Genomic DNA, 15,576 nt, shown 5'->3' on the forward strand with positions numbered 1-15,576 from the left:
AGATGATCTGCGAGTCTGTGTGTGTATTCAGGGCCCCTCGGCTAATTCATTTCTAGGAAAGCGCTTGTTTTCGCTGCCCTTTGAAGTGATGCTTTGTACAAGGATTGTGACGTGTCTCGCGGAGCACGCTTGTTCCAGTGTCACCGATAAAACATGCACGCACAGATTCTGCTGACTGCTGACTCAAGATTCCTAGTGGGGAGCTCTTCCCACACAGACACTGAACACATGGCGCAGATCTGTCTATGGCATGGTGTATAGATGCCCTGCCTGCAGCCATCGTTTAACCCCTGCCCTTCCATATATACGCATGACCGTCTTTTCACGCATGAACGGCAAAAGGGGAGGGGTGGAATTGAAGGTAAAAACGTAAATGTAGATCATTTTTTTCTAGTTTTTTGGGGTTTGGGAATTCAAAGCCAGGACTTATTACAACCCCACGTCTCCTGTTTTGCTGAGCTTGTAGGTGGTCTTGAGAAACGGGAGGAAAGCAAGGAATGAGCCTGATGTGGCTAGAGATGCTGAGAGGTGTAGTTGTACATCGTAAAACCTGTGTATTTGACGTTGCGGTTTCAGATATTCATTCTAATATAACAATACAGAGATTTTTTTTTTGCTAGAATGTCTTTTCCTTCCAAACATCATAGAGCCACAATTGCCCCATCTAAGGGTGGACTGATCATAAGGCCATTAAATGAGGGGCCATGGTCAGAAGGGCTCCGCACCCCCGTACAGGACTGGACCTACCATTAACTTAGCAACTGCTCACAGGATAGGTAAGAAGTATTGAGGGGTCTGACCCCTGGGACCCTCACCGATCAGAAGAACAAGGGTGAATGAATGGAATGACGCCCACTGTGGGACTGCCAGAGATTGCTTAACACTGTATTCTGCTATCACCAGCAGTCCCATATAGTTGAATGGATGAGTGAACCCCTGTTCTTCTGAGATATAGGGCTCCCATCAGATGGACCCCCACTTATCAGATACTACATCTGTCCTTATGTTATTATTGTAGGACAATGCCTTTAACATGGCTCAGGTGTGCCATGACCATAGTGGTTGGTATAGGACTCATTACCCTTATTGTCCAGACCATCCTTAGTGCACCTCTGGGGTTCTACTCTGAACCCAACATATCCCCTTCTTCACCCAGACAGCCCCCTCTGAGTGGAGCATTGGAGCATTTGCGCAGGGCAAGGGCTGTTTTGTTTCTATTTTCCTACTGCTAGGCAGAGGCTTCAGCCTAGCAGTGTTCCCGGTGATGTCACCGACACTAATGGGCGGGCTTTAGCGCTGCCCTAGCCTGTTTTACATTAGTGCCGATGACATCACCAGGCTGAAGCCTCCGCTTTGCATTCCCATACAGAGACCCGGTAAGTCACCGGATCTACTGAAAAAGACCTTCCCTTGTGCGTCGGACCCCTGCCCATCTGAGGATAGGTCGTCAATATTAAACACTTTGTGAAAACACCTTTAATGGAAGTAAAGGATTATGGGAAATGGCAACAATTCAGGGTTTCTCCCATATTATAAATTCACTGAATTAGCCAATATGCGAGTATGAGGTAGATGAAGCCTGCTAGGTAAAGATGAAGGCTCTTGATTATGCCCCTGACTCCAGTCGTGGGCCTCCCTGCTACTATTTGGTGCTACTATGTACGTTGTCAGGGATCCTCACGGGCAAAGTGTCAGATGGCTGGGCGTTGTTTTACGGCATAAAATATACCTGGCTCCTGGAGGTTGCAGTCTGTTTTACCACTTAGTCAGGCACTCAGAACAACATGGAGTTCCCGTCCTTTACATTACAATTTACAACATGCGCTCGGCTGCCAAATACTCCAAGCATAAAGTTATTTCATTATGAGCCCAACATAGCATTCACAGCAGACTTGCCCGGGTTATTATTTTGGCACATAAGAAGTAAGATCATGTGCGGCATGTGCATAGTTTCTTGCTTACACAGACTCCTTTAGTGAAATGCAATCCTTACCTAGTCATATTCACTTTAGCTTTGTCAGGGTAAAGGGTGTGTTGGAATGTGGATTCACAAATGTCTTGGCGATAGAATAACCACAAAGGTTTATTTTGGTGAAAGCAACAACTTTTATGGGAGGCCTTTATTTAGAGGTTAAATTGTGTATTGAGAAGACTGAGGGGGGCACATATTTGCATTCTCATGGAGTTATCCGACAGGTAGTTCATCGGCGTCCAGGTTTTTGGAGACATTTGCAAGAATGCATGTTGCGATTTTTAATTTATCTAAGCTTTGGACCCATAGTCTTCTCAAAATGGTCTAAAATGACTCCTTAAATCTTGGCACAGGTCAGAGTGCTAATCTAATAAATCCTATCCTTACATTATGTTGCTTCTTAGAGATTTCTGCAACTCACGATTTCGGAAACCTCAGAAAACCGCTAGAACCTTGCTGTGCATGAGCAATACGGCTATGAGGTATAGAGGAACAGGTTCTGCGGTTCACTGATCTGTATAGCCTTAAATATACCAATGTTCAGTGCAGTAATTGAAGATTTGCCAAATTTGCCAATTTTTTCATCTCTACTGCAGTGTGTCGCTGTTAAATATGGATACTCAGGTGCATTGCCAGGTTCTAATGTCCCTAAATTGTGGGAACTGACGGGATTCTAAGCTCATGGACCATTCTCTTCTGATGTATCTCAATGACTTGTCAGAAGACATCTTAAAGTCAAGAACTTGTCTATCTGTTAGTCCTTTTATAATTATATCTGAGTTTAACAAATCCAATGAGTCATGTCATTACCAACTCGTCAAATAGCCTCCAAATAAGAAGCTGGTAGAATCATCATGTTTAGGCCAATGTGTACAACTATCCACAGCTCAACACTATTAAGAAGGCATTTCTAGTTAGAGGTTTCTAGTTCTAGTTCTAGTTGGTGGTTGTGCAAGAATGGGAGGGGGGGCGTTACTTACCTGCTTTCTAGTTCTCCGCTCCCCTCTCCTTCTCCTTTTGGCCTGTGATGCTCTACTGGGATCCCTTGCTTAAAACATCCGGTTTCATCACCTGCAGTCAATCACTGGCTGTGGCAGATCAACACACATCATGACCATTTGTCATGACATAAGGGGAGCCAGCACCAGGAAGCAGGTAAGTAAGCTTCCCTTTACATGTCCTGCCAAGTGGGGAAGTTTTCCACCAACCCACCCATTCTTGCACAACTCCTTTAAAGTGGTTGTCCCACCATAACAACTTATCCCCTATCCACAGAATAAGTGATAATTACCCAACAAGTGGGGGGGGGTCTGACTGCTTGGATCCCTGAGTTCCCCAACTGAATGGAGCGTCAATGCATGTGCTCTGCCACTCCATTTTTCTCTATGGCACTGCCGGAGATGGCTATACTCAGATTCCCTTCTGCAGAACATGAATGGATCAGCAGTGTGCATTACTGACTGTCGCCCCATTCACTTTAAGGACACTAGGACCCCTGTTCTCATGATCACTGGGAAGGTCCAGTAGTTGGAACCCCAACATGGATAGATGACACATTTTCGTAATGGGACAACTTCTTTAACTTACAGTCTCTCGCGAATGAGCTCCTTCTATAGCTCTACCCAATGTTTTTCCGGTTAGTGGTTGAAGAACAGTCATTCGGTAAGTAAATCTGATTACCACGAATATTATCTAAGTGTAATCGTTAAAGCGGTTGTCTGAGTCACTGTAAATGGTCTAAAATAACAAAAGAATAGATACTCCCCCCAATTTCTCCCATGCTGCTTTCAGCATTGTTCTCCGGTCATGCACCTCTGATGTCATCTCCCTGGCTGCCGCGGTGGGTTTCCATGTACAGAGGTCACCAGGCATCCAATCGCTGGTCTCGGCGGTATACGGGACGTCACTGCTGAGGCCAATGATTGGCTGCACGTTGACATAGCGCACACAGAACATCAGTCAGGAAAGCAACCAGCACCAAAGAGGAATGGAGTACAGGACAGAGGAATAAAGGGGTGAGTATTGCTTCTTATTAGACCGGCTGCCTGAGCTTTTGCTTGTAACTCTTGACCGAACATATAGGGTTCAAAGGTGATCAAATCGAAGGTGCATGGTGGATTTTGGCTGAGAAGAGAAGAAGGATAAAATTCTCATTTAAAGAGTTAAGAAAGTTGGCCAGGAATCGGGACATCTCTTCATTTTTCTTTGGTATCCTGAGAATTGTAATGGATATATGTCACCGGAGGGGGAAATTCATCAGTAATCACAGCAAGTTCTGTGTCTTCTAGAACAGCACATACCTCCTTCTAAATGGAGGAGTCAAGGCCTGTTCTGTTCCAGAGCAGAGCACCACGGGGATTAGTGCAGTAACATTTTAAGCACCAACTATAACCCTTGCCATGTTTTCTCTATATGTGTTATCATCGCACTGTACTAGTTTTATATTTTTTTCAGTAACTTCCCAATGTAGTCAGCCTGAAATAATGCCGTGGTAGGCGGCCAACATCTCTCCAGCTGTTGTGGAACTGCGTGTCCCCAAAGCCCCTGCCAGCCTGGTCATGTATCAATCGGCCCATGGTAGAAAAAAATGTGTGTCAGCTCATTAAGCCAAATAGCGCTCACATACCACAGGCTGGACCAGTTGAACGAGCTTTAACTCCGGTTCATGTTGCTTGCTAAATGTAAAAAAAAAAGAAAAACGATCTTGTTAATGTTGCCATATTCTGCATCAAACGAGCATGCACGAATGACAGTGTGGATACCTCACCTCCTTCTACCGGCTGCCTTCGCCCGGTGCTGAAGTTCACAGCCCCAAATTGAAACTTCTGGCCCTCGAGGGGATTTTGATGGGACGGTACGTCTTTTAGGGAACGGAAGGCACAACGAAAAGTGAAAAAAAAAGAAGGGAAGGGGGAGACAAACCGTAAATGCTACTTTGGAAACAAAAACACCCCTTCATGATATTAGTGTCCCCAAGGAGAGAATATTCAGGCAAAACAAGTGAAAGCAGCCAGAATAGCGAGCGAAGGGATGGCTCCTTGCCAGCTGAAAAAGTCTGTTGTTTGCTTGTTTCATTCTGTTTTTCTTCCTCTTTCTCTCCCAGTTGCCTTCTCTCTGCAGTGATTGTTTGGAGAAGGAGAGAGCGAGCGAGCGGAGTTGGAAAGGCTTCTGCATTGTTGAGCAACAGGGAATAGGGGGCATATGAGGGAACCTTTAACATGCAGGAGCAGCAGCAAGAGAGCAGATGTTGCTGACTCCCCTTCCATTTTTGCCTTCGATACCTTTAAATTCCCCCTCACTCCCCCACCCCCCCACCCCCCCCCCCCACCTTTCTTTTTTTTTTTTTTTTTTTACCGGCCTAATTGTGAAGCAAAACACAGACGGGGTGATTTGATCCAGAGAAAGTTTAGGGCTGCTAGGAGGTAAAAAATGTTGGAGAAAAACAGATGATGTGCATGGCTAAGTCAGTTGAAGGCAACAGGCAGGTAATAGGGAGGGTGGGGGGGATTCATTTTAGTCTCAATTTAAATGATCGATGGAAATCCTTATAAGAAACATAACAAACAGCTCCTGGCGGTGGCAGCCTTCCATAAACCAGATACAAGATTAATAGGAGGTTATGTATTACTGAGTTGACAAAGCAAAGATCTACCAGGTCCTTCTGATAAAGTGGAGCTCCGCTTTTGGAGTCAGTTTAAAGGACTTTTCTGACTCCCAAGAAAGGGTTCCTGTGAACTTACACTTCTCCCAAGATAAAGGAACTGATATGCTTATCTTAAAACCTGGTGCCACCAGTCACCTGCTTTCCATACGGTGCCCACAGCAGCCACTCACTGCCACGGGGACGTCACTATAAGGCCTCATGCAAACAATATGGATTTTCCACGATGACTTTCATGTTGAAAGTTCGTAGCATAAGGGCTCATGCCCATGAGCATACTTGCTCAGTTCCCATATTGCAGACCGTGGGTATGGGTCCACATCCGCCAGATACGACCGAAAATATGACTTCACCCGAGGGCATTGCTAGGGTCTCAAAAAATCCAGGGCCCAAGCCCCAATGAATATTGCCCAGTTCTCTAATTCAACCAATCGCCCCCCCAACACCTCCCCCTACAAACGCTAGCACTGAAGACATTTTACTGTACTTGCTAAACAGCTATACAGTAGCACGTACCTTTGACATCCAGGGCCTCCCAGGTGACGTCTCCTCTGATGTAGATCTTCTCTGTCAACATCTTCTCCATTCGTTCCGGACAACTTTTATTAGCCTCGCCTCGTCTCTGCAGAGTGAGTGTGAAACACAGACATCTTAGCTTCCTCACTTTTCTCTACCCCCAAATACTATCCTGAAAAAAAAATTGTGCTCCCATAGAAAAAGTACTCCTCATAGTCCCACCAGTAGTAATTCCCTTTTAGAATGTCCTCATTAGTAATACTGCCCCCTACAGTGCTCCCAACAGTGATAATGCTCCCCAAGAGTGCTCCCATTAGTAGAGGAGCCCTCCAGTATTAATAATGTCCTTACAGAGCCCCTAGTAGAAATAAGGCCCCCCTATTGTTATCCTGGTGGTAATAAAGCTCTCTACAGACCCCTCAGTAGTAATATGGCCCTCCATAATGCTCTTAATAGAAATAATGTGGATCTATAAGTCACTCCTATAGAGCCCCAAGTAGTAATAAGAACGCTTAATGTCCTATGGATTTAAAATGTCCCCACAGTGCCCCCAGTATTTATAATACCCCCTACTGTTATAATGCTCACCGTGAAGTGCCCCAGTATTTATAATGCCCCTGCAGTGCCCCCTGTAGTTATATTCCTCTGTTTACTGTTCTCAGAAATTATAATTCCTCAGCCCCTCCACTATACAGTCCCATGTAAATAACATTATTTCCCTCCTCCGCCATAGAGTCCCATGTAAATACATCACACTATCTCTCCAGCCCTCTCCAATATACAGTCCCATGTAAATAACATCCCTCTCTAGCTACAGCCTCCTCCAAAATACAGTCCTATGTAAATAACATCACTCCCTCCCCAGCCACCTTCAACATACAGTCCCATGTAAATAACATCACTCCACCCTACTATCCCACGTAAATAACTTCAGCCCTAACATACAGTCCCAGTTAAATACCTACAACTCCCAACATTGCTCTGCCTCTCACACTGAGTAATCTACCGCTTCAATTACCTCTCCTCATGTAGCAGACCTTACCACAGCTTCTTCCCAGGACTTCTCTTGGTCCTCTCCTGCACTGGTCACATGATGGTGAGGTGACATCATGGCAGGTCGTTTTCAGCGACGGCATTTGTTATGCTCCGCCCCCTAACAAGGTGTGCAATTTTGCCCGGAGTGTTCAATTTCTGAATCAAAATAATAAATAATTTACAGCATTACTCCCCTATATTAGATGGTGGGGTCTGGTGTGGCATAAAAAGAAGAGCATCCAGCTTTTTAAAAAATAACTTTTTATTTTTTTATTTATTTGTAAGATTGCAGCTTGCGATGCACAGAAAGGAAACCCTGTCACTCTTTGCTCTTAAAAGGAACAACAGCGTGAACTTTAGTCAGGGGCTTTTTTTTATTTTTTTTACCTTCCGCTTTATTCTATAGCAGAACTGAAGATCTTTTGCAATAAGTGAAGTCAGCAATTTAAAAGGAAAATGTGTGTCAGATTAATTTCCCAGGAAAAAAGTCAAATAATAATAATAGTAATTTATTTTTACGTTTTGACAGTTGTATACACAGTGCACAGTCGTTATACTTCCCCAAGGGCTTTCTTTGATTGGATAATTGTCATACTAGACGTCTAGCTTCTGCTCTGAAGTATTCTTAGGTAACCTTAGGTTGTTTTTTTTTTAGCTGGCATAAATGACTGTAATATTGCATAGTTTATACCTGTTGAAGGTATGAAGTATATGGGCACTTTAAAGGGGTTTTCCGGGATTACTATGGACACATACCACTGGGCAATGGACCTTATTGGCTTATAATGGGTTCATCTGCACAAATCTGCAAAAGAGTCTCCAAACAGAGCTTCTAACACAGATGTGAACAAAGCCTAATGACCTCCATACACTAAAGAGAAGTCCGAACCCACCACTTTCACCAGGCTGACCATCGTATGTGTATCGGGGTACTCCTGACATATGATGGAGAATAGAAGAATTGAACATGAGGAGATAAGCTGCTGCAAAAGGTTGCTAGTAGGGGCTGGCTCGCCTCTCACTTTTGAAAACACATACATGCTCGGCCAGATACGTATGGCGACTTGGAGACTCAGAAAGTGTAGCAGTTTGCTGGGCCAGCACTTGGCCAACAGCTGTTGAAGGTGTATGAGTACTTTTAAGGTGTTTTATGGGATTACTGTCATTTTAACAGATATGATCATGTAGTTTCTTACCTCATGTACATCTTCCCCATCCTTTTTTTCAATTTGGACTCCTGACCTGTTTTCACCATGTAAACTTCTTTCCATCCTGTATGTAGCACTTCCTGTTGCTGTATCCAACCAAACCCATGATTCACTTCTCCAGCACCACCCATAATATTGCTCAGCTAGTTTATAGCTCCTCCCACCCAGCTAGTTAGATAGACACTCCCCTATCACTGCCCCGCCCATGGACATAACATCACAGGAAACAGGAAAAAGCTACATGGACATGGTCGTGTGACCACAGCCCAGAACGGGAGATAGGAATTATAAAGGTGAAAGAAATACATCGCAGAATTACAGCTACCTTCATAAATTATTATTTTAAAAGATGTTGCTAGAAGTTGGAAAATCCCTCTAAGGTTAAGTGCAGTAAAGGTAAACAGCAAGACCAGTACATCTAGTATTATGTATCTCTGCAGAAACAATCTTGGGGGAGATTTATCAAAACTGATGTAAAGGAAAACTAACTTAGTTGCCTATAGCAACCAATCAGATTTCACCTTTCATTTTCCAAAGAAGCTCTGAAGAATGAAAGGCAAAATGTGATTGGTTGCTATTGGCAACTAAGCCAGTTTTCCTTGATACCAATTTTTGATAAATTTACCCCTTTGTCTTTTCTTTTTGAAGCCTCCCCATTCACTTCTATGGGATGGCGGTTTTGTCTGTTCAAGTGAATAGTGTCCCATAGAAGTAAGCACTGCCTTCTCTTCAAACAGCTGATCAGCGGAGTCGGACCCCCGTCGATCTGATATTGATGTCCTGAGGTCATCAATAGTAAAAAGTGAACAACCCCTTTAATGTATGGTGTAAGATTTGTTAGTTCAGTTTTCCAGCAACTACTAGTCTGTTTCCCGCACGTACAGTAGCTGCACTGAAGGTGACTCAGGAAGTCCTGTCTACTGCACAACTTCCTGTCTGTTGTAGATGAGCGCTTTTTAAATCCTTCCCATTGAAACAACTGGAAGCATGAGAAGCGCAGAAAGAAAATATATCAGTAAATGAAGAAAACCCTTTTGACTATATCCTGTTTGGACATGGACATTCTAGAGGAGGTCCTCTACTCAAGACCCCCCTCTGCGAGCCCGAGCGAAGAGATGCTAACAAAGATTCATTTTGATTACTGGCTATAGGGGAAGATAGAGGGATGAGGTATGCTGGGAACCAAGAAAACATTCATTTCTCAGTGCATCCTCCTAATGATAGAGAATGCGCCTTTTATTACATTTTGGATGCCATTATATGATTAAATATATGGAGAGAGGAGCAGCATTTACACAGGGCTCTGTAATTAAGAGACTGCTCTTGACGTCAGTGACTTTGTCTTGCCACCATAACCCGCATGACTTGTGTGTTTTTTCCCCCTTCTTCTTCTCCACTAATTGTCATTAAGCTGTAAATGACCCAGAACTGTAATCTTAATAACCGCATTAGTGGATGGGCTGTGATTTCATCTTCCTCCTCAGCTGGGTGCGGTGAAGCAATGAAGCAAGCTTCACACCCGTTCGTTGCCTGTCCCCTCTCATGTTTTGCTCTACCTTTTACAGGAGAATGGACCAAGGTCTGGGAATACCTATCTCTCCATTTCAATAGGCAAAGGACTTGTGAGTTGAAGTTAAGTTGGAGGCTAAAGCTTCAGGTGCACCTGGTGCCCTACATCTTCTCCTACCATTAGCTCTTTGAAGGGGGCACAGGCAGAATTCAGCACACTAGATGGAGCTATGTCACTATATAAATTATCACCTCGCTTCTGTCATGTATGTAGATTTAATATAGCCTTGCATTGTCATATGCTGTATGTGCAGAACTTGACGTTTCAGATGTTGACATAGTAGGCCGTACCATAACTTTTACTTTGGCTGCACATCAAGGGAACAAAGCCCTCAAGTTTCCAGCACAGTTGTATATCTGCATGCACCAATGGACTACAGCCTGTCGCTGTCAGGGTATGCTAGGAGTTGTAGTTTTACAAAGGCAGACCAGAGGCCTGCACTGTGGCCTGATCATGAACTCAGGTGGAGACTGGTGCTCCTTTAGCGTGTGCTGCATCGGCTCAGTATACTTTAACTGAGCGTAATCCTTTAACTGCCTGTAATTAATACTCTCCACACAACAAACCCTAACTTTAAGGTAGTAAAGCCACGTGGATACTATCTGTAATTGGTGTGGTTATAGTGTCCCAAATTAACATGGATAGTGTCCTTGATTAGCTGTCCATGCAATCATAGGGGCACTATCCATGTCAACTAGGGACACTGTCTACACCACTTGGGACACTATCCACGTCAATTAGGGTCTATATCCATGTCAATTAGGGACATTATTTACACAATTGAGGGACACTATCTACCCCAATTAGGAACCCTATCCATGTCAATTAAAATCCCTATCCACACCAATTAGGGACACTGTCTATGCCAATTAGGGTCCTTAACCACACCAATTAGGGACAGTTTTAACCCCCAATTAGGAACCATATCCATGTAAATTAGGGAAACAATCCATGTCAAATCGGGAAACAATCCACTCCAATTAGGGACCCTACCAATGCCAAATATGGACACTATCCATGCCAATTTGGAAAACTATCCACATTAATTAGGGACACTATCCAGGCTAATTAGAGATACTATCCACCCCAATTAGGGACCCTGTTAATGCCAAATATGGATCCTATCCACACCAATTAGGGACCTTACCAATGCCATATATGGACACCATCCATGCCAATTAGGGGCACTATCCACACCAATTAAAGTTTGTTTTTGTGTAAAGAGATTACATACAGGTAAAGTATTATATGTAGTTATAGCATGCTGAGCCGGTAGAGGGCATACTATGCCAAGTGAATGTAAAGTGAGCCGGTGCAGCGCACACTAAATTGCATCTTTTCGTCAACATAGTTGATAATGATCCACTTGATCATTCAGTTACCTTAGTTTTATTACATACCTTCTCTATATATTCTTGGGTGACACCTGTAGGACAGTAGACCAGGTTTCGCAGAAAAACCTGTAGATTTGCCAGATCCCTCTGTATTCATCTCCCTCTTTCTGTGGTCATTGTGTCCAACGTTGCTTTGAGATTCAAAAGCTACTGCTTTGTGTTCCATCAAAGGGTTAAGGACGCTAATTACATTAAGCTGCTTTCAGAAAAGTTTTTTTATGCGAACGCTCACATTTCAGACAACCTCCTTACGTCATTATACCTGTGTTTAATGCATAGTCAGCATCAATGTGATTCATAGTCTTTTACATGCCTATTAAGCAAAGATGAAGTAATAACAGTCGCTGCCGCACGGTTTTGACGTCTGAATTGAATGACAGCATGCAAAAAGAAAAAGGAAAGCATGGCTTCCTCATTAACTTGGATGATCTTCCTTGTTGTTGTCATGTGCATATCACTGCAACCTTCAGCACTCCCAAATATTAGCCTACGTGGCAGCAAAAGATTATCATGGGCAAACTTGTAGGACAAGGTCAGAGCATCTCTAACATAATCTATAACATCATTATCAGGTATGTTAATGACTGTAGTGAGAAGAGGACTATCGATGACCTCTGTTGGCATATGTGTATAGTCTTTTTCCAAGTAGACTATCACAGCCATGTGACGCAAGGATAGGTCAAAGCATGTTAACACCAAACCAGTTAGATCTCATGGCCCCATGATGAACTTTTATCCTGAAGCGCTCAAGCCAACAGAAGGAATGTTTCATAACTGGTCTGGAAGGATTTCAAGAACTGCTTAGAGCTTCTTAGTGCAGTGGTCTCCAGCCTCTTCATATAGTCATGGGTTATGAAAAACTTTGGAATGGAATGGAAAGTTTTAGGTATTTATGGCTACATGGTCCATGAGGCGAGTTACAGAATAATCTTATTGTTTTATACCGGCATCGGCACATTGGTTTCGAAGGCCAAGCACCCCTTATATGCAACTCATGTTCACCCAACACATTCTTCGTCCTCAGTTTGTGTAGGATCCAAGTTAATTTTTTATGAAGTCATCCCTCATACAGTTTAAAAATAACACCTAAAATAATAGTCGCCTCTGCCTCACAACCATGCATCCAGAAATGGAAAAACTGTAGGTAATGGCTAATTGTTTGCAGTTGCCCTGACGTAAAATTCCTTTCATTTCAAAGAATAAAATCCCTCTAGAGTCCCAATTGGGCCCTTTTTTTCCTTTTTGCTTTTCTTTAATATAATTTTAAACCAGTCAATTATGGAATTTGCAGAAACAACAACATCTATGAGGAAACTGAGTCTATAACCTTTCACTTTCAACAGGATTTGATTGTTGTAATTATGAGAAGCACATATGATTCCATGGTGGCAGCAGAGACCTCTTAAAAGCTACTTTGTTTGTTCTCAAATCTTAGTGCTAGAAGTGAATTCCAGGCTCCTCAAACAGTAAAGGTACAGAGGTTAGGGCAGGACTGAAGCATAACCCTGTTTGAACTCAGCAGTTTTGTGACTTCAATTACGTCTGGCTTCTCATGGTTAATGGCAAGGCTGACTAGACCTGTCAAGGAAGGCGACCACCTACTTGACCAGCCAATATTGATATAATAAAAACATGTACTAAGTCTTCTTTCGAAGCAAACATTTCTTCTTTTCTATAAATGCTGAGTTATATTGTGTTTGCTCCTGTAATTGGTACCCGTCTCACCATTTTGCCAACTGAACAGGGACAGTTTTTCTTGAACATTGTCCAAATCACATTTGCCACACTCAAGAAGTAACTGGTTGGGCTTAAAATGGATTATGGGTATGGTTAGTAAACTCTCAAACTAAATTCATCAAGCAACATCTTTCACAAAAACAAATGGAAATTTTAAATGTCTGTTCTTGCAAAATTGTCCACAATCAGGATCATCCAAGATTGGATTTGAGGTCATACGGTATAAATGCATCCCACCTTTAGCTAGTCTTGTAGCTTAGTACTTTTACCCAGTGTTATCCTCGCAGTAGAATCATAAATGGAATAGGACACAGGCCTATTTATATCCTATTATCTGTAAACCGCCAGGCCCAATTGCCCCATCTAAACAGTTTGCAAAATCTGGTCAAGAGCACCCTCTTCCTACTAGAAGGCCATGTAGGCTATTGAGCAGCTTGAACTCTTGAAATAATGGCAAAATATTGCTTAAGATAGCCATACACATCAGACGGCGGACGGCAAAATGTTCCTTCAGCCCACAACAATCTTACCAGAACCCTCTGTAGAAATGCATGCTCGGTTGAGTGTGTATGTGTCCTGGATAGAAAAATCAGAGAAAATTTGGCCAGTTGAAATCCAATTTGCTGATCCATAACTCCCCCAACATCCGCAGCTGGAAAAAGAATTGGGAGGCCCCCATATACCTTAGATGACCAACTTGTCATGTTGAAATCAGCGAGTTCCTCTGTCTCCATGCCTTGTCTCTAGAAGAAACAGCACTCATGCCATGTTCCTGCTTTTCTTTTAATAGACAGCACAATGTATGATCATAGCTTTGGGGTACTTTGATGTAATTTATTTTAGTAGGGGGCTACTTGCCTTAGGAACACTGAGCATTGTGTATCTGTCCCCCCCCCGAGTGCATCAATAATGGGGTATCTAAAAAGTAGTAGACCATGGTTTTGTTCAGTATGTTCAGATTCAGTTGATGACTGTAGAGCTCCCATCTCTTAGACATATACACTAGTAAACCAGATAAGGAAAACATAAAAATAAGGTCAACACTAAATCCATTGGCGACAGCTCGATCTGCATGAACATTTGCGAAATGTATGTTTAGTCTTCTATACAGTACATTACTGCAATGTTTAACCATACCATTTGCAAACATGTTATTCAGAAAGCCTGGAGGTCATTTACTTGGTTTGAGCAATATTTTAAGTGAGTTTATTTACATTTTGTCCAGGGTCACATATATTAGTTTGGAATCCTCCATAGATTTTATTTCGCATCATGGATATTGATGTAAGGAAGTAATTTCAGGCCTCCTATCCTAGTGGGACATGGCTCTGTTGATTTAAACCTGCAGTCACTCACTTCTGCTGAGAACTGAATAATGCTTCTAAGTGCTTAAAGGTGCATGCTGACTATATGAAAGTGCACGCTAGCAGATGTTGTCTTTTGAAAAATATCTTTAGCTGCCTACGCACATTTCAGCGCTTCGACACAAAGCTAATCTTTTCTTATGCCTATTGTTCTTATCTACGCTATTATGCAAGGATGCCAATTTTTTTTTTCCGATTATTTTTTATTGTGCCTAAAGATATTGTGTAGTCACGCGTCACACTTCTGTTTTATTTATGTAGTTTTATCTATGTTTACAACCTACGGGTACGGTCACACGGTACAGCTGTGACGTGATTGCAGTGTGGTTGCGTTACAGCCGAATACTGCACGGCCATATGAGCCGCAGTGGGCACAAATGATTCAATTAGAACTGCGTTGTTGGTTTTCCGAGTGTTGACTGATGATCTTTCCTCAGGAAAGGTCATCAATATATGATTGGAGGGGAGTCTGACTCCCACGATCAGCTGTTTGAAGAGGTCCCGGGAGCGCGGAAGCCTCCTTGCAGCTTACCAACTACAGCGCCGTCCATTTTATAGTGGCTGGGCTTGGTATTGCAGCTCAGTCCCATTCACTTAAAGGCTATGTGACCAATGAGCGTGACGTCACTGGCCTTGGAAGAGGCTGTAGCAATCACCAGAACACTGTGGCCTCTTCAGTCAGCTGATCGATGGGTGCGCCAGGAGTCAGACCCCCACCGATCTGATATTGATGACTTATCCTAAGGAAAGGTCATTAGTATAAAACACTTGGAAAACCCCTTGATTTGCAGTTACTGCGCAGCCATTAACAATAAAGACCGGTTAAACTATGCCATCCTAATCTGTTAATTTGAGCCTGCTGTGGCTCGTGTGGCCATGTGGTTCTTTGCTGCAAACCGACTGCGTCGCAATTGTGGCACAGCCCCGCGACTGTTCCCCAAGGGTCCTTTTATATGGGCAGTGTCACCCCTGAACCAGCAGCACCCATCAATAATATTTGATAAGTCGATCATTTTTACATGGTCCAATGCAGACTCAATGGAAACTAATGATCACTACTACGTATGTCCCACATTGAGTGGCATATTGTCAGTACGATTTTTAGTGCTGCGTGATAGA

At 43.1% G+C, this 15,576-nt stretch overlaps 1 protein-coding gene across 3 annotated transcripts in view; it reads right to left on the reverse strand.

Annotated features, from left to right (window-relative positions):
• Window positions 1-5,150, reverse strand: part of LOC122921123 (general transcription factor II-I repeat domain-containing protein 2B-like) — a 250,262-nt gene extending 245,112 nt beyond the window's left edge. For all 3 annotated transcript variants that reach the window (XR_006386970.1, XR_006386971.1, XM_044271093.1), the window contains exons 1-2: window positions 4,740-5,150; window positions 4,599-4,647 (exon numbers count right to left, since the gene is read on the reverse strand). The gene's annotated coding sequence lies outside the window, so the exon portion shown is untranslated. The remainder of the gene's footprint in view (window positions 1-4,598; window positions 4,648-4,739) is intronic.
• Between the last annotated feature and the right edge of the window lie 10,426 nt (window positions 5,151-15,576).

The sequence above is a fragment of the Bufo gargarizans genome, chromosome 10 (genome assembly GCF_014858855.1).
Source record: "Bufo gargarizans isolate SCDJY-AF-19 chromosome 10, ASM1485885v1, whole genome shotgun sequence".
NCBI classification, from domain to species: Eukaryota; Metazoa; Chordata; class Amphibia; order Anura; family Bufonidae; genus Bufo; species Bufo gargarizans.